General features: G+C 46.7%; 1 protein-coding gene across 1 annotated transcript in view; it reads left to right on the top strand.

Moving 5' to 3' along the window:
* Positions 1-18,747, top strand: part of PALM3 (paralemmin 3) — a 74,029-nt gene that overhangs the window by 10,834 nt on the left and 44,448 nt on the right. The gene's annotated exons all lie outside the window — the stretch shown is intronic.

The raw sequence follows: 18,747 nt of genomic DNA, 5'->3' as shown, positions 1-18,747 counted from the left end.
AGAGATTGGCAGAGAGGGATGGAGGACACTGAGTGGAGGCCAGTGGAGGGATTGGCAGAGAGGGGTGGAGGACACTGAGTGGAGGTCAGTGGAGGGATTGGCAGAGAGGGGTGGAGGACACTGAGTGGAGGTCAGTGGAGGGATTGGCAGAGAGGGGTGGAGGACACTGAGTGGAGACCAGTGGAGGGATTGGCAGAGAGGGGTGGAGGACACTGAGTGGAGGCCAGTGGAGGGATTGGCAGAGAGGGGTGGAGGACACTGAGTGGAGGCCAGTGGAGGGATTGGCAGAGAGGGGTGGAGGACACTGAGTGGAGGCCAGTGGAGGGATTGGCAGAGAGGGATGGAGGACACTGAGTGGAGGCCAGCGGAGGGATTGGCAGAGAGGGAGGACACTGAGTGGAGGCCAGCGGAGGGATTGGCAGGGAGGGATGGATGACACTGAGTGGAGGCCAGTGTAGGGATTGGCAGAGAGGGGTGGAGGACACTGAGTGGAGGCAAGTGGAGGGATTGGCAGAGAGGAGTGGAGGACACTGAGTGGAGGCCAGTGGAGGGATTGGCAGAGAGGGATGGAGGACACTGAGTGGAGGCCAGCGGAGGGATTGGCAGAGAGGGATGGAGGACACTGAGTGGAGGCCAGTGGAGGGATTGGCAGAGAGGGATGGAGGACACTGAGTGGAGGCCAGTGGAGGGATTGGCAGAGAGGGGTGGCAGATACAAAACGGTTAGTAAGGTGGATGAGTCTGGCAGCTCCAAGGAGCAGGGCCCTCCTAACCCTTTTGTATTGAACTGTATTGTTGCTGTATTGTCTTCCTTTAGTTTGTTAGGTGCTGAGCAAACTGTTGGCGCTATATAAATCCTGTATAATAATAATAATATATAAATCCTGTATAATAATAATATATAAATCCTGTATAATAATAATAATATATAAATCCTGTATATTAATAATAATAATAATAATAATAATATATAAATCCTGTATAATAATATATAAATCCTGTATAATAATAATAATATATAAATCCTGTATAATAATAATATTATCATTGCATCCTATAAAGTTTGAATCTTCGTCACATTGGATGAATAGTCTCCCAGGTTTATTCTTGTTTACTAAGGCCCTCACTGCCTAATTACTGCAGTTGATTAATAAATCATTGGTGTCACACAGGGAGGGTATTGGCTGTGTATTGTTGTTTATTGACTTTGTGATGTTGTAGGAGGCTCAGTAGGTTGGTGTTAATGGTATTTTTGGTATGTGAAAAATTTGCAATGTTTTTGTTAGCGAAGACAGTGATAACATTTCTGCCATTCTCCATCTTCTATTCATCACTCCACCGCTGTCAGGAGTTTCCACAGTCTGTCCCAACACCCCCCCCCTCCACTCCACACTGCACCTGTGTTATTGTGCAATGTCAGCGGGTGGGAGGGTGCAATGAATATGGATAACACCTTCATGTGTCTGCGCAATACTGTCAATAGGAAGCTCAAGATCACAGGGACATGACCTCCAACTAGCAGGAGGAAAGTTCCAAACTCACCTTTTTTTTACTGAAGGAGTAGTGGATGCTTTCATAAGACTTACAAAAAAAAATTAAAAATAAAAAAATAAAAAAAAAGGGACATACTTGATGGAGCACTAGGTCTTTTTTTGCTGTTAGATAACAGATGGGAACAGCATGCCCCTTGAGGGTTAGGGACTGAAGTGAATGTACAATATATATGTAATGCGCTATATAAGTACCTGTAATAAATAATAACATTGGTGGTCAGTGGAGTGGAGGAGGCCCCCTAACATTGGTGCTCAGTGGAGTGGAGGAGGCCCCCTAACATTGGTGCTCAGTGGAGTGGAGGAGGCCCCCTAACATTGGTGCTCAGTGGAGTGGAGGAGGCCCCCTAACATTGGTGCTCAGTGGAGTGGAGGAGGCCCCCTAACATTGGTGGGCTGTGGAGTGGAGGAGGCCCCCTAACATTGGTGCTCAGTGGAGTGGAGAAGGCCCCCTAACATTGGTGCTCAGTGGAGGAGGCCCCCTAACATTGGTGGGCTGTGAAGAAGGGCCCAATGGCATTGGATGTCAGAGGAAAAGGGCCCTCTAACATTGCTGGTCAGTGGACAAGGGCCTAATGATATTGATGGTCAGTGGAGAGGGGCCCTCCAACATTGGTGGTCAGTTGGAAAGCCCCTCCAACATTGGTGGTGAGTGAAGAAAGGCCCTCCAACATTGGTGCTTAGTGGAGAAGCCCCCTCCCTCTTCCCTAACATCAGTGGTCAGTGGAAAAGGGCCTTCTAACATTGGTGGTCAGTGCCAAGGGTCTTCCAACATTGGTGGTTTGTGGAAAAGGCTTACTTAATATTGGTGGTCAGTGGAGAAGGACCCAGTAACATTAGTGGTCAGTGGAGAAAACCCCGTGGCAGTGGTTGTCAGTGAAGATGGACCCCTAACATTGGTGATCAGTGGAAAAGGGCCCTTTAACATTGGTGGGCAGTGGAGAGGGGCCCACTGACATTGGGGGCCAGTGGAGTAAGCCCCCCAATGTTGTTGGTCAGTGGAGATGCCTCTCCCCAACACTGGTGACCATTGCAGGAAGGAGATCAGTCTACCACATCTTACAACTCAAGGAACCCCTTAGACCCTCTGAAAGATCTCTAGTTCCATGGAACCCTGGTTGAGAAAGGCTGCTCTAAAATGTGTTAAAATGAGCAAAAATGCATAATAAAAATACACACAAAAAATGAAGAAAAAAAAAAGTTTTACCTTTTTCATTCAACATGTGCCTACATTCAGGAAAATATATCTTGAGTAAACAGGATAGGCAAACACAGAGAAATCTACAGACTGTCCATAAACAGCTCTAGCCGGTTATGGTTTTCCATAAGGTCCGAGAAAAAAAAAAGTCTGTAAATTGTACTGAATATTTGGCATTCATCTGAATATAATCCAACCAAAGAGACAGACGGTAATCTGCCCAAGCATTGTCCTGTTATCAAAGCCGGGTAGATGATTACCCCTTCATTGTCAGGCATGACCTCCACTTCTACACATCAGATGGCCGCAACTTTTATTATTTTTGCATACACGCTACAGACTTGAACTACAGATTTTTTTTAAGCACCCCCCAAACTTTATACTTTCTGGAAATGCAGGATCTGTAGAATTATTTATTTATTACAGGTCCTTATACAGTGCCATCAATTTACGCAGCACTTTACATATATATTGTACATTCACATCAGTCCCTAACCCTCAAGGGTGTACAATCTAAGGTCCCTAACTTACATTCATACATACACATACTAGGGACAATTTAGACAGGAGCCAATTCACCTACCAGCATGTCTTTGGAGTGTGGGAGGAAACCAGAGTACCCGGAGGAAACCCACGCAGGCACGGGGAGAACATGCGAATTGAAACATTATTCTGTTCATTCATAACGTCCCATTGTATTTGTGCGAATGTTTATGAAAGCCATTTTAGTGCTCAGCAATATAATGTAACCACAAAAATCTCTAAATAACATACAAAAATAATACTGCATTGAGGTCATTTATAAGGCCCCATGCATGCAGGAGAAAAGCAGATCAAAAATGCGCCTAAGCTGTGTTTTTGCAAATGAGTTTAAGGCGTCTAAATATTAATTTATTCAGGTCATTGAAATGAAAAAATGCTCAAATGCTAAACGCACCTAGCCAGGGGCAGACTGATAACTTATGGGGCCCCCGAGCAATAGGGGATCATGGGGCCCCTGTGTCCTTGCCCACGCTCAAAGCACACCAAAAAAGCCTATAAAAAAGGTACCAGGGGCATTTCATGGGGCCCCCTACTGACCCCGGGCCCTCGGGCAGTGCCCGAGTGCTCGAATGGCCAGTCTGCCCCTGCACCTAGCTCTTAGTCCTCATACACACGGGACGTTTTTACAGCTGTTGTTTTTGGCTTTTGAAATTTTTTTCTACAGCTAGTAAACCCCCCAGCATGTTACCCTAAGTGTCCATCCCCGGCATGTTATGCTACGTGTCCATCCCCGGCGTGTTATCCTACGTGTCCATCCCCGGCATGTTATCCTACGTGTCCATCCCCGGCATGTTATCCTATGTGTCCATCCCCGGCATGTTATCCTATGTGTCCATCCCCGGCGTGTTATCCTACGTGTCCATCCCCGGCATGTTATCCTATGTGTCCATCCCCGGCATGTTACCCTAAGTGTCCATCCCCGGCATGTTATCCTATGTGTCCATCCCCGGCGTGTTATCCTATGTGTCCATCCCTGGCATGTTATCCTATGTGTCCATCCCCGGCATGTTACCCTAAATGTCCATCCCTGGCATGTTCTCCTATGTGTCCATCCCCGGCATGTTATCCTATGTGTCCATCCCCGGCATGTTATCCTATGTGTCCATCCCCGGCGTGTTACCCTAAATGTCCATCCCCGGCGTGTTATCCTACGTGTCCATCCCCGGCGTGTTATCCTACGTGTCCATCCCCTGCGTGTTATCCTACGTGTCCATCCCCGGCGTGTTATCCTACGTGTCCATCCCCGGCGTGTTATCCTACGTGTCCATCCCCGGCGTGTTATCCTACGTGTCCATCCCTGGCATGTTATCCTGTGTACCCATCACCGGCATGTTATCCTATGTGTCCATCCCCGGCATGTTATCCTGTGTGTCCATGCCCGGCATGTTATCCTGTGTGTCCATCCCCGGCATGTTATCCTACGTGTCCATCCCCGGCATGTTATCCTACGTGTCCATCGCCGGCATGTTATCCTACGTGTCCATCCCCGGCATGTTATCCTACGTGTCCATCGCCGGCATGTTATCCTATGTGTCAATCCCCGGCGTGTTATCCTACGTGTCCATCCCCGGCGTGTTATCCTACGTGTCCATCCCTGGCGTGTTATCCTGTGTGCCCATCACCGGCATGTTATCCTATGTGTCCATCCCCGGCATGTTATCCTGTGTGTCCATTCCCGGCATGTTATCCTGTGTGTCCATCCCCGGCATGTTATCCTACGTGTCCATCCCCGGCATGTTATCCAACGTGTCCATCGCCGGTATGTTATCCTACGTGTCCATCCCCGGCATGTTATCCTACGTGTCCATCCCCGGCATGTTATCCAACGTGTCCATCGCCGGCATGTTATCCTACGTGTCCATCCCCGGCATGTTATCCTACGTGTCCATCCCCGGCATGTTATCCTATGTGTCCATCCCCGGCATGCTATCCTACGTGTCCATCGCCGGCATGTTATCCTACGTGTCCATCCCCCGCATGTTATCCTACGTGTCCATCCCCGGCATGTTATCCTACATGTCCATCCCCGGCATGTTCTCCTACATGTCCATCCCCGGCATGTTCTCCTACGTGTCCATCCCCGGCATGTTATCCTACGTGTCCATCCCCGGCATGTTCTCCTACATGTCCATCCCCGGCATGCTATCCTATGTGTCCATCCCCGGCATGTTATCCTATGGCGACTGCCTTGGGCGCAATGGCTTACTGTAGGGATGGGGGGCACCTTCCTTCTGTTACAAGGCTGACAGGAGTAGTGATAGCGGCAGTGATTTGACACTGAGCTTACTATGCACTGAGCTTGCACATCATAAAGGGGGGGGGGGCAGTTTGGAATCTTTGCCCTGGGTGCTGTCCTTTGTCCTGGCACTGGCTGCATCTGTAGATGAACAGATGAACCTTCACCATTTCCAACAGGAGGGTCTTTGGCATGTACTATTCATTAGACATAGAATTACATAGGGGGGTGTTCTTAAACTCTTCCTGAAAGTAAACTTACATGGGGCGGCTGGGGAAGAAAGAGCTAGATGATGCTGGGATGCTGAGCTTCCAGAACATCATTGCTGTCTCTGACCCTAAGAGGGAGAGTTCCCATCATTTCCTGTCTGTTTCATCGGTGTCAGGCAGAGCAGGAAATACGATAAAATCTCTCTGATTTCTGTATATTTGATGGATGTCAGACAGAACAGGATGTTCAGTTAAATCCCTCCCACGAGGAGACACTAATAGAAACACACTTTTTAGTTTAGTGAGAAAAATGCTGAGCTTCCAGAATATCATTGCTGTCTCTGTCCCCATGAGGGAGAGTTCCCATCACTTCCTGTCTGTTTCATGGGTGTCAGGCAGAGCAGGAAATACGGTAAAATTTCCCTGATTTCTGTATATTTGATGCATGTCAGACAGAACAGGATATTCAGTTAAGTCCCTCCCACAAGGAGACAGACAGTAATAGAAACACACTTTTTAGTATAGTGACATCAATATAAAACTGTCACAGTAAGAAAAAATCTCCCTGATTCCTGTATATTTGATGGGTGTGATGGATGTCAGGCAGAACGGGGAGCAAAAGAAAACCTCCTGGCTTCCTGTCTGTTTTATGGGTGTCAGGCAGGAAGTAAGGACAAATCTTCCTGTTTCCTGGTTATTTGAAGGGTGTCAGAACAGGATAATCACCTAAATCCCTCCTACGAGGAGACAGAGAGTAACAGAAATGCACTTTTTAATATAGAGAGAAAACCATCTGTGTCCCCCTCAGGGAGATTTCCCATTACTTCCTATCCAGGTGACAGGTGTCAGACAAACTAGGGGGTGAGAGGAAATATCTTCACCAAGCATTTACTTACCTTCCTTCATCCAAAGTTGAAAAAAAAAGCATTAGCCTTTAACTATCCAGGCTCCACTAGTAAAATGCAGAAGGACTCATTGGACATTGGGGGGGAATCAGGAAGGATTTTTTTTCCCAGTGGGTGCAAATTGGATTGTGCTTTGCTGGTTTTTTTTTTTTTGCCTTCCTCTGGATCAACTGTGGGTATAGGATTATAACTTTTTTTTTTTTCTATGGTTGAACTGGATGGACTTTTGTCTTTTTTCAGCCAGACTAATGCAGACCATAGATGGGTCGAAAATCAGCCAATTTTTCGGGCGAAAAAAGAAATCGGCCGATTTTCACACAGTGGGTTTGGCACATTTTTTTATCGGTAAAGTTGGAAAAAAATCAGCCGATTTTGCCGACAATGATGGGCAAATAGGCCGTTCATTTTACTGATAAAAAATCTACACATGAGCCGTGACCTGCAAGAAGAATAAAAAGAAGAAAAAGAAGAAGAAAAAGAAGAATTCCAGTCCACTATTACATTTGACATGAAAAAGTATTGCTGTTGCAACAATGTATCTATTTGTATCCGAATAAAAACATCTGTATCCGAAATGGATACAAATGGATACATTGTTGCAACCGCAATACTTTTTCATGTCAAATATATTAGCGGAGCTCTCTGCAAGGGACAGAAGTCATTAAATGCCGGCCGTAGACGGGACGAAAATTGGCCGATTTTTTATTATTATTGGTGGTAACGTCGGCCTATTGAACGACCGATTTTTTGTTTGTTTTTTTCTTTTTTAAATGGCCAATTTTTTTTTACCATTGGTGGTAACGGCAGCCTATTGAACGACTAATTTTTCGTTTTTTTTTTAAAAACGGCCAGTTTTCGACCTGTCTATGGCCTGCATAACTATGTAACATTGCGATAACTCATGTGCGTTGCTGTGCGTCATGCTGTGCACCAACCTGAGTGAGTTAGGGAAGCCCATTTAAAATGAATTGACTGCCAATGTACCAAAACGCATCGATAATGGTGGACAGCACGCCGCACTAGTTCGATGCTTTGCCTGGAACTGCAACACATCTGTTGGAAAGGTGCATTGAGGTGCCGTTCAGAATGAATGCCGTCACATCGCATCAACGCATGTAGAGTGTTGCAGTTACGCGTTGCATTACTGCTATGCATTAGTGTGAATGGGCTCTAGGTTTTAGATGAAATGTCCCTTGAATGAATGGAAGCCATCTGATCTGGGTTTCTTGGCCTGGATTGCTGGGATTTGTAGTTCAGCTATATGTGCAGCAGGCACAGAGGTCTTCTGTCTGTTGTTCGCTGTTCTGCCTCCATCTTTCGTTGGCTCCTCTGTCGCAGGCTCTCCCCTCCCGGCCGCTTACCCCGACTCAGGTTACATCCCTGACAATGAGCACAAAGGCTGCCAGGACGGGATGTGTTTGTCTATTACTGACTGCTTATCCCTTCCAGCCAGAAGCAGCAGTGAGCCTGAATCAACAGAAGGCAAATATGTTCAATGCTCCTCTGCCTTCCTCCAAAACTGTTGTTGGGTAAAGAAAGTAACCCGTCAGCCATTTTATAATGAAAGTAGACCCAGCTTTAGATATATATTCGTATGTTAAGTCGATGCATGCTAAGTAATGGGTCAGTATAACACTTTCAGGTATTTATTGCCTGCCGCAAAGATCCTAGTATCCCTGGAAATGCATTCATCTGCTTTTCTCTCCAGAAGGATGGAGCCATCTTTGTTCAGGCATCATCCAGGGTGACCGTCTACTTTCTGGATTGAAATGATGGCTCAGAGAGGAGTTATGTACATCTTATTGCAGTTTTTGGCTCTGTTCACAAATGTCTGACACAGATCAGCCCCTGCTGTGGCTTCTGGGCCTAGACGCCGAGCGGCCGCACATTTGCGTGGAAATAAAAAAGGACATATGTGCCGAGAGCGTGCGCCATGCGCGCTCCCAGCACACATGTCCGTACTCACGGAAAGGTCCCAATCTCCTCTTTCGATCAGGACCTTTCCCGATCATGTGACTGCTGTGACAGCGCGTCACAGCGGTCATGTGACCTAAACCCCGCCCCACCTCCTGGCTTCTGGAACCCTTAAAGGACCGGGAGGCGCTGGCGTGAAGGGGTTAAAGTGTTTGTAAACCCTTACATTTACACAGTGAAGTGCTTGGCCTCAGGTGATATACAGAGATTAAATAAATCCTCCTACATAAGTTGTACCTGTTTATCTATAGCCGTCTCTACTTCAGTTCAAAGTGCAGAATTTATAAATCTTGTCTGAGAGTTCAGAAATCAGAAGGCAAGGAGCTGAAATTACACATTGCAGAGATCATTGAGGATAGCTGAGAGCTCACTGGAGGGAAGGGGCACATCCCCCTTCTCACAACACACAGGAACAGAGTTGTGGCTGTCAATCACAGACTGTGTGCTGGAGGTCCCTACCCTGTCACCATTTTTCTCTTGGTATCAGGAAAATGTGTCAGAAGTCATTCCTGCTAATAGCAGAGGAAGGAGGCAGCAGACAGAAATGACACTTAGTGCTCTGGATAGAGACAAGTACACACTATAGAGGGATAAGCTTTGTTCATATTTTATCTCTGAGGTTTACAACCACTTTGATCGCACATATCATATCATATCATATCATGTCATGTCATATTGTATCATATCATATTATATCATGTCATATCGTATCATATCATATCACACTACAATGTACTGAGTGGGACAGCCTAGAGCAGTGGTTGTCAACTTCCTATTATAGAGGGACTCAAGTGTGACCTCTGACATACCTAAAGGGGCGCACATAATATTCCGTGAATGTAATGCTACAGAAAGCTGTCAGAGACCACACACATGCAACAGATGGTCAGAGACTGCAGAAATATATCAGAATATATTCAGAGACCATGGGCTTGTTACAAGAGACTGTAGGAGACTACTAACATGCAAAAGGAGTTGTTGAAGATGGAAAACATTCTAAAGGAGTTGTTGGAGACTGGGGACATGCTGTAGGAGTTGTTGGAGACTGGAGACATGTTGCAGGAGTTGTTGGAGACTGGAGACATGTTGCAGGAGTTGTTGGAGACTGGAGACATGCTGTAGGAGTTGTTGGAGACCGGGGACATGCTGTAGGAGTTGTTGGAGACCGGGGACATGCTGTAGAAGTTGTTGGAGACCGGGGATATGCTATAGGAGTTGTTGGAGACTGGGGACATGCTGTAGGAGTTGTTGGAGACTGGAGACATGCTGTAGGAGTTGTTGGAGACCGGGGACATGCTGTAGGAGTTGTTGGAGACCGGGGACATGCTGTAGGAGTTTTTGGAGACCAGGGACATGCTGTAGAAGTTGTTGGAGACCGGGGATATGCTATAGGAGTTGTTGGAGACTGGGGGCATGCTGTAGGAGTTGCTGGAGACTGGGGATTTGCTATAGGAGTTGTTGGAGACCAGGGACATGCTATAGGAGTTGTTGGAGACCAGGGACATGCTGTAGGAGTTGTTGGAGACTGGGAATATGCTATAGGAGTTGTTGGAGACAAGTGATATGCTGTAGGAGTTAATGGAGACCAGGGACATGCTGTAGGAGTTGTTGAAGACCGGGGACATGCTATAGGAGTTGTTGGAGGCTGGGGACATGCTATAGGAGTTGTTGGAGGCTGGGGACATGCTATAGGAGTTGTTGGAGACCAGGGACATGCTGTAGGAGTTGTTGGAGACCGGGGATATGCTATAGGAGTTGTTGGTGTCTGGGGACATACTATAGGTGTTGTTGGAAGCTGGGGACATGCTGTAGGAGTTGTTGGAGACCAGGGATATGCTATAGGAGTTGTTGGAGACCAGGGACATGCTGTAGGAGTTGTTGGAGACTGGGCATATGCTATAGGAGTTGTTGAAGACTGGAGACATGCTATAGGAGTTGTTGGAGACCAAGGACATGCTATAGGAGTTGTTGACGACTTGGGACATGCTATAGGACAGTGATGGCGAACCTATGGCACGCGTGCCAGAGCTGGCACGCAGAGCCATCTCAGTGGGCACGCCAGGAGGAAGAGAGGAAGAGGAAGAGAACGCGCTCTCCTGCGCACCTCCGGGGGCGCGCACCGGGCGATCTCCGTGATCGCTGTGTCCTGCGGACACAGCTGATCACGTGACATGGTAAAAGGCCAATCACAGCGGCCTTTTACCACGTGATCAGCCGTGTCCAATGACACGCTGATCACCGGGAAATGCAAATGCCGGTTCTCGGCTGCACTTTCCTCACGCTGTCAGATCGTGAGGAAAGTACTGCCGAAAACCGGCAGTTGTCAGAACAGGGATCGGCACCGATCATCAGGGTCACTGATCATCAGTGCCTTGATGATCGGTGCCCACCTGTGCCACACACAAGTTCCGCCCACTTGTGCCCAGCAATGCGCCCACCTGTGCCCAGCAATGCGCCCACCTATGCCCAGCAGTGCGCCCACCTGTGCCCAGCAATGCACCCACGTGTGCCCAGCAGTGCGCCCACCTGTGCCCAGCAGTGCGCCCACCTATGCCCAGCAGTGCGCCCACCTGTGCCCAGCAATGCACCCACCTGTGCCCAACAGTGCGCCCACCTGTGCCCAGCAATGCACCCACCTGTGCCCAACAGTGCGCCCACCTGTGCCCAGCAATGCACCCACCAGTGCCCACCTGTGCCACCCACCAGTGCCCATCAGTGCAGCCCAGCAGTGCTGCCAGTCAGTGCCACCAGTCAGTGCCCAGCCGTTGTGCCAGTCAGTGCCCAGCAGTGATGTCAGTCAGTGCCACCTATCAGTGCTGTCTATCAGTACCCATTATCAGTGTCGCCTATCAGTGCCACCTATCTGTGACACCTCATTAGTGCTGCCCATCAGTGCCCACCATCAATGATGCCCAGCAGTGCCGCCGGTTAGTGCCTCCAGTTGGTGCTGTCAGTGCCGCTTATCAGTGCCCATCATTTCCTGCATATCAGTGCATCATCAGAGCCTCCTCATCAATGCTCACCAGTGCCGCCTCATCAGTGCTACCTATCTGTGCTGCCTCATCAATGCCCATCAGTGCTACCTATCTGTGCCGCCTCATCAATGCCCATCAGTGCTGCCTATCAGTGCAGCCTCACCAACGCACATCAAAGAAGAAATATTACCTGTTCGCAAAATTTTAGAATAGAAGCAAAGGAAACCTTTTATGTTTTTAATTTTTTGCTCTTTTTTCATTTATAGTGCAAAAAATAAAACACCCAGTTGTGATTAAATACCACCAAAAAAAGCTCTATTTGTGTGAAAAAATGATAAAAATTGCATATGGTTACAGTGTTGCATGACCGCACAATTGTCTTTGTTAAGTGCAACAGCACTGAAAGCTGAAAATTGTCCTGGGCAGGAAGGGGGTAGAAGTGCCCGGTAGGCAAGTGATTAATTCCAGTGTTGGCACTTTGAAATAAAAAAGTTGGTTTTGTGTTGCAGTTTGGGCACTCGGGCTCAAAAAGGTTCGCCATCACTGCTATAGGAGTTGTTGATGACTTGGGACATGCTATAGGAGTTGTTGGAGACCGGGGACATGCTATAGGAGTTGTTGGAGGCTGGGGACATGCTTTAGGAGTTGTTGGAGACTGGAGACATGCTATAGGAGTTGTTGAAGACTGGGGACATGCTATAGGAGTTGTTGGAGACCAAGGACATGCTATAGGAGTTGTTGGAGACCAGGGACATGCTGTAGGAATTGTTGGAGACTGGGCATATGCTATAGGAGTTGTTGAAGACTGGAGACATGCTATAGGAGTTGTTGGAGACCAAGGACATGCTATAGGAGTTGTTGACGACTTGGGACATGCTATAGGAGTTGTTGATGACTTGGGACATGCTATAGGAGTTGTTGATGACTTGGGACATGCTATAGGAGTTGTTGGAGACCGGGGACATGCTATAGGAGTTGTTGATGACTTGGGACATGCTATAGGAGTTGTTGGAGACCGGGGACATGCTATAGGAGTTGTTGGAGGCTGGGGACATGCTATAGGAGTTGTTGGAGGCTGGGGACATGCTTTAGGAGTTGTTGGAGACTGGAGACATGCTATAGGAGTTGTTGAAGACTGGGGACATGCTATAGGAGTTGTTGGAGACCAAGGACATGCTATAGGATTTGTTGGAGACCAAGGACATGCTATAGGATTTGTTGGAGACTGGGGGCATGCTATAGTTGGAGACTGGAGACATGCTATAGGAGTTGTTGGAGACTGGAGACATGCTATAGTTGGAGGCTGGAGACATGCTATAGGAGTTGTTGGAGACTGGAGACATGCTATAGTTGGAGGCTGGAGACATGCTATAGGAGTTGTTGGAGACTGGAGACATGCTATAGTTGGAGGCTGGAGACATGCTATAAGAGTTGTTGGAGGCTGGGGACAAGCTATAGGTGTTGTTGGAGACTGGAGACATGCTATAGGTGTTGTTGGAGACTGGGGACATTCTGTAGGTGTTGGTGGAAACCGGGGGCATGCTGTAGGAGTTGTTGGAGACTGAGGACATGCTACAGGAGTTGTTGGAGACATGGGACATGTTTCAGGAGATGTAAGCTAGAGATCACTGCTATTACAGAGCAATAGATAAACACAGATTACTGTACTCAGGAGCCCCGCAAGCCACACAAATAGTGCCAGTGATTGTGCCATACTGATCCCCTCTACTAGTGCAAGACTACCAGTCAGATCTGACCAACTGAAAACCATAGACTGCCCCTATGGTGGAGATTGCCACAAGTAGGACAATACCAGAACATCTTATTGATGATATGTGAAGCAGAAGTATAAATATTTGAAGGCAGAGATATCAATGATGACTCCACATGGGACATCTCGCTGTGGTTTTCTGGCTGGAATGAGTTTGGCGTGCAATGTTCGGGCCTGTGTCCGCCTGAGCCCTGTCCACAGACTGGCAGCCTGTCGAGGGACGGAGTGTCGGGATTAGGCTGGGATTACAGTTTTGTTACTTCCTGCTGCTCTGTCAGTTTTATTAATCTAGCATTTGGGCATTGTGCATCTGGGGATTATAGAGCGCTCCAAGCAGGACAGGGTGTGGGGTTTAGTAAATTACACAACGTCATCCCCCTGCTAATGACCCGGAACATTACACCGGCTGGATCTCACAGCAGCGCGAGTCAAGATGCCAGTGAAATCACATTATGGGAATTATGGCAGGCCATGGCCTGAAGACAACAGGTCAGTTTATTCCAGCTGGGAACAGGTGTTCTGTTTTTACAAGGCCCCTACATAAAACTGCATTGTGTGGAAAGACTAGTTTGTCGTCAACAACCCATTGAAGCCTTAGGGCTCATGTACACTGCAGCTGATAAACTCACGTTTAGAAGCTGTTCAGCGTTTTTTTTCAGCAGCCCCTGAACTCTCCCTCATGTTTTCCTATGTGTCCATGTACACAGAGTCCTTTACAGGCATTTGAGTTTACAGTCGTTTTTTTTAACACAAAACTTGCGTTCAGCAGTCAATTTTATCAGCGTTTCAAATGCAAAACGGTTGTAAATGAGGCAAATCGCATTTATAAGCGTTTGAAAAATTTTTTAACTCTTCCAGTTCCCGATGCTGTCCAGAGCCTTTTTTCATCATGAAAAATGCATGCAAAGCATTTTAAAGGTACTCAAATGGACAAAACACTGAACACAGGATGTTCCTACCAAGCTAGTCACACATTGTAATGACCAATTCACACCTCAGACCTCTCCCACCCTTGGAAACAAAAGATATGTTAATGACCATTCACACCTCAAATTCCTCATGAAGACCCCCTGCCAGGTGACCGTAAAGCAGAGTTCCACTCATCCTGTCAAAAAATAAAAGTCAGCATCTACAAAAACTGTAGCTGCTGACTTTTAAAAAACAGCCATTTACCTGTCCCTCAGTCCTGTGGTGTGTCCTCCGCAGCTCGTTTCACCGGCCGTCCTGGATTCCTGCAGGACGGCATCTTCAGTGTTGGCACCCGGCTGTGACTGCTTGCGGCTTCACAGCCGGGCACCCACTGTGCATGTGCGAGTAGCACTGCGCTTCATGAATGGTCCTGTAGTCTTCTGGGACCTGTTACATGTCCCAAAAGACTACAGCGAGGGAAGGAGGGAGGACACCTTCTGTTTCCGATTGCCTAGGCGGTCCGACCGCAAATGGGAGCCGGTACCTGTCAAATTTGGGTAGCCGCCCCCAAAGGTGCCAATCCTTAATGAGGAGCAGTCCTTAAAGCGGAACTTCCCCTTTTGGGTTGAGCTCCGCTTTAATGACTCCCTCCACCAGACACCTTTCCCACCCTTGGAAACAAAAGAAATGTTAATGAGCAACTCACACCTAAGCTAATCTCAACACGTACTGCTGTCTCTGCTTCTGCTCTCTGTATTTCTCTGAAACAGTCTGAAATAGTTAATTATTTACCACTTTTCAGTGCATTTTGAGCATTTGGGAGGTTCTCCTGTGCTAATGAACTTTTTTTTTTTTTTTTAGTTTTTTGATTAGAACACCTGTCAAGTTTTTACTGTGTCCCTATTAGGGACATTCACCTTCTGTATTTGTCCTGTTGACCGTTTTCACCAAAAGAGAAAGAAAATCACAAAATTTTGGTTGTCCACAGAACAGAAACAGAGGGGAAATCTAGTTCTAGTAATAACTTTTATTTGGAGTGATTTCCTATAACTGCGTGATTTCAGAAATGAGAAAAAAAATGTTGCTTTTAGTTCTGCTTTAGCCCTCGTGTACACGGGACGTTTTGATAACGCTGGTAATGTTAGCTGTGTAAAGTCACATTAAAAACGGGAGTTTTTCATCTTTTTTTAGTGTTTTTGCATTAGCGTTTAGCAACGTTTTGCCATGTTTAACAGCGTTTTCCATATTTGTGGTTTTTCAGGTTTTTTATGGGTCCAAAAACGCCAGTTTGCAGCATTTTACTGCGTTTTAACTCGTTTTGCAGCAATTTCAGCATTAGAGCGTTTCTACAGCTAAAAAACTCCTCTAGAAACCCACTAGTACTGGATTTTTTTTCCAGCCAAAAAACGTTGATTCCAGTCTATGTGTGTATGGACACATAGGATAACATGCTGGGGATGGACACATAGGATAACATGCTGGGGGGTTTACTGGCTTTAGAAAAAAACATCAAAAGTCAAAAACAGCCGCTGTAAAAACGTCCCGTGTGCATCAGGACTTTGAAGTCATATAACAAGTAGCATCCCATATCTTTCATCGGCCCCATTTTAATTGCTGTGACTCAAGTCGCAGTGACTCAAAAAAAGCACACTATTTTTGTGAAACTTTATTGTGACATGCATTGACATCTATTATTGAAGTTGCAATGAGTGGAAGCAAGTCGCTATGAAATCGCACAGCATATTTGAACCTCAAAGTGACACGACTTTGGTGCTGCATTGATGTTAACCGCGGCTTAACCTCAGCCTAACCCTTCACCTAAATCTTAATTCGAGTCCAACCCACAAACCTAATCCTAACTCTTAACCCGACTCTTACAAATACCTGTAAACTTTAATCTGACCTATATTCCTCATCTTTAAAGAGAATGGATCAGGAATGCGCATTTTAATAATACAAATTGCAATTTTTACCGCTCAGGGATGGGTGTGTGTGCTGTTATCTAGTTGTATTCTCTCCCTGTCGGCATAGACAGGTTATCTCGGTGTCACGCTGTAATGTCCCCATGGAGGATGACTTGTCTCTTGATTGAGCTCAGTGCTGAGAACTGACACTGTCACTGTTGGAGGAGACCAAACTTGTTATTTATGGTATGTATATAGTGCTGTCAATTTACGCAGCTCTTTACATATATATTGTACATTCACATCAGTCCCTAACCCTCAAGGGGCGTACAATCTAAGGTCCCTAACTCACATTCATACATACACATACTAGGGACAATTTAGACGGAAGCCAACTAACCTACCAGAATGTCTTTGAAGTGTTGGAGGAAACCAGGGTACCCAGAGGAAACCCACCCAGGCACAGGGAGAACATGGAAACTCCAGGCAGGTGGTGCCCTGGTTGAGATTTGAACCAACAACCCTAGTACTGCCAGGCGGAAGTGCCATTTAGCCACTGTGCTGCTCCATACATTAAAAAAAAACCATTTTGTTCTCCTTTTCGTAATATTGACATCACGTTTGTTATATGACAGTGTGTCTGTGTCTTTTATCAGCACTGAGCTCAAGCAGGAGATAGGTTGACCTTACAGCCTGACCTTTCTGGTTTGACAGGGAGAGAACACAAGCAAATAAAAGTCAAGTCATCTCCGAGAGGTGGGGCTGCACTGTTATAGCAATTCCACAGTGGAGATTTGGATTATACGGCAAACACCTGGTAGTGACTGGTTCTCTTTAAACTGACATCTACCATGACCAAACAAAAATGCTGCTCGTAAAATACATGATCACCACCTAGACCAGCGGAATGATTCGTCATGCGTTATAAACATAGGTTCAGGTGTACAAAAACACAGCCCTGAATACGGCCTTCGTCATGGTGTGTCGGGAGAATGCTAACAAGCAGAGCTTTGCAATTTTTTCCTCTTGGTGACCTTGCAGAATCCAACCAGGGGCGGACTGACCATTTGGAATGTCGGGCACTGCCCCAGGGCCCGGGGTCAGTAGGGGGTCCCATGAGATGCCCCTGGTACCTTTTTCATAGGCTTTTTTGAGTTTGGGCAAGAACACAGGGGCCCCATGATCCCCTATTGCTCGGGGGTCCCATGAGTTGTCAGTCTGCCCCTGTTACCAATATTACACCCTGGGTGTGTTTATGCGTCGTTTGCATCGCTTGCTCTCGTTCAGTGTATGACATGCGCTGCACATTGCTAGTACTACCTGGCGTTCAACCTGCAGCCCAAAGGGTCAAATAGGGGTCTTTGGTGGCTGTTGCGTGGATCTTGAGCCCTATCAGCGGTAGGAGGAGTTGGAGCTTTGTTTGGAAGGAGGCTGTAATGATGGTGATCTCTTGCAGTCTCGTGTTACATATCCTGAGTTTCGGACTCCTGCTACATGTCTCCAGTCTCCACCTCCTGTCCGCATAGTCTTCTATAGCATTGAATATACAATATTATGTCTCCAGCCACATCTGTGGCATGTGTGCAGTCTCTGACTGTCTACTGTAGTATGTCTGAGGTCTCTGACCATCATTGTAGTATGTCTGAGGTCTCTTACCATCATCTGTAGGTTGTCTGAGGTCTCTGACCATCATCTGTAGTATGTATGGGGTCCCTGACCATCATCTGAGGTATGTCTGAGGTCTCTGACCATCATCTGTAGTATGTATGAGGTCCCTGACCATCATCTGTAGTATGTCTCAGGTCTCTGACCATCATTTGTAGTATGTCTCAGGTCTCTGACCATCATCTTTAGTATGTCTGAGGTCTCTTACCATCATTGTGGTATGTCTGAGGTCTCTGACCATCATCTGTAGTATTTCTGAGGTCTCTTACCATCATCTGTAGTATGTCTGCAGTCTCTGACCATCAACTGTAGTATGTCTGAAGTCGCTTACCAACATGTGTAGTATGTCTGAGGTCTCTTACCATCATCTGTAGTATGTCTGAGGTACGTGACCATCATCTGTAGTATGTCTGAAGACTCTGACCATCATCTGTAGTATGTCTGAGGTCTCTTACCATCATCTGTAGTATGTCTGAAGACTCTGGCCATCATCTGTAGTATGTCTGAAGACTCTGGCCATCATCTGTAGTATGTCTGAGGTCTCTTACCATCATCTGTAGTATGACTGAAGACTCTGGCCATCATCTGTAGTATGTCTGAAGACTCTGGCCATCATCTGTAGTATGTCTGAGGTCTTTTACTATCATCTGTAGTATGTGTGAGGTCTCTGACCATTTACTATAGTATGTCTGAGATCCGTGACCATCATCTGTAGTATGACTGAAGACTCTGACCATCATCTGTAGTATGTCTGCAGTCTATGACCATCATCTGTAGTATGTCTGAGGTCTCTTGCCATCATCTGTAGTATGTTTGAGGTCTCTTACTATCATATGTAGTATGTCTGAGGTCCGTGACCATCATCTGTAGTATGTCTGAGGACTCTTACCATCATATGTAGTATGTCTG

This window comes from Staurois parvus, unplaced genomic scaffold (genome assembly GCF_062004578.1).
Source record: "Staurois parvus isolate SC_StPar_1 unplaced genomic scaffold, SC_StPar_1.0 ptg000689l, whole genome shotgun sequence".
Classification (NCBI taxonomy): domain Eukaryota; kingdom Metazoa; phylum Chordata; class Amphibia; order Anura; family Ranidae; genus Staurois; species Staurois parvus.
Note: the sequence above shows the minus strand (reverse complement) of the source record. Positions and strands in the feature narration are given on the sequence as shown.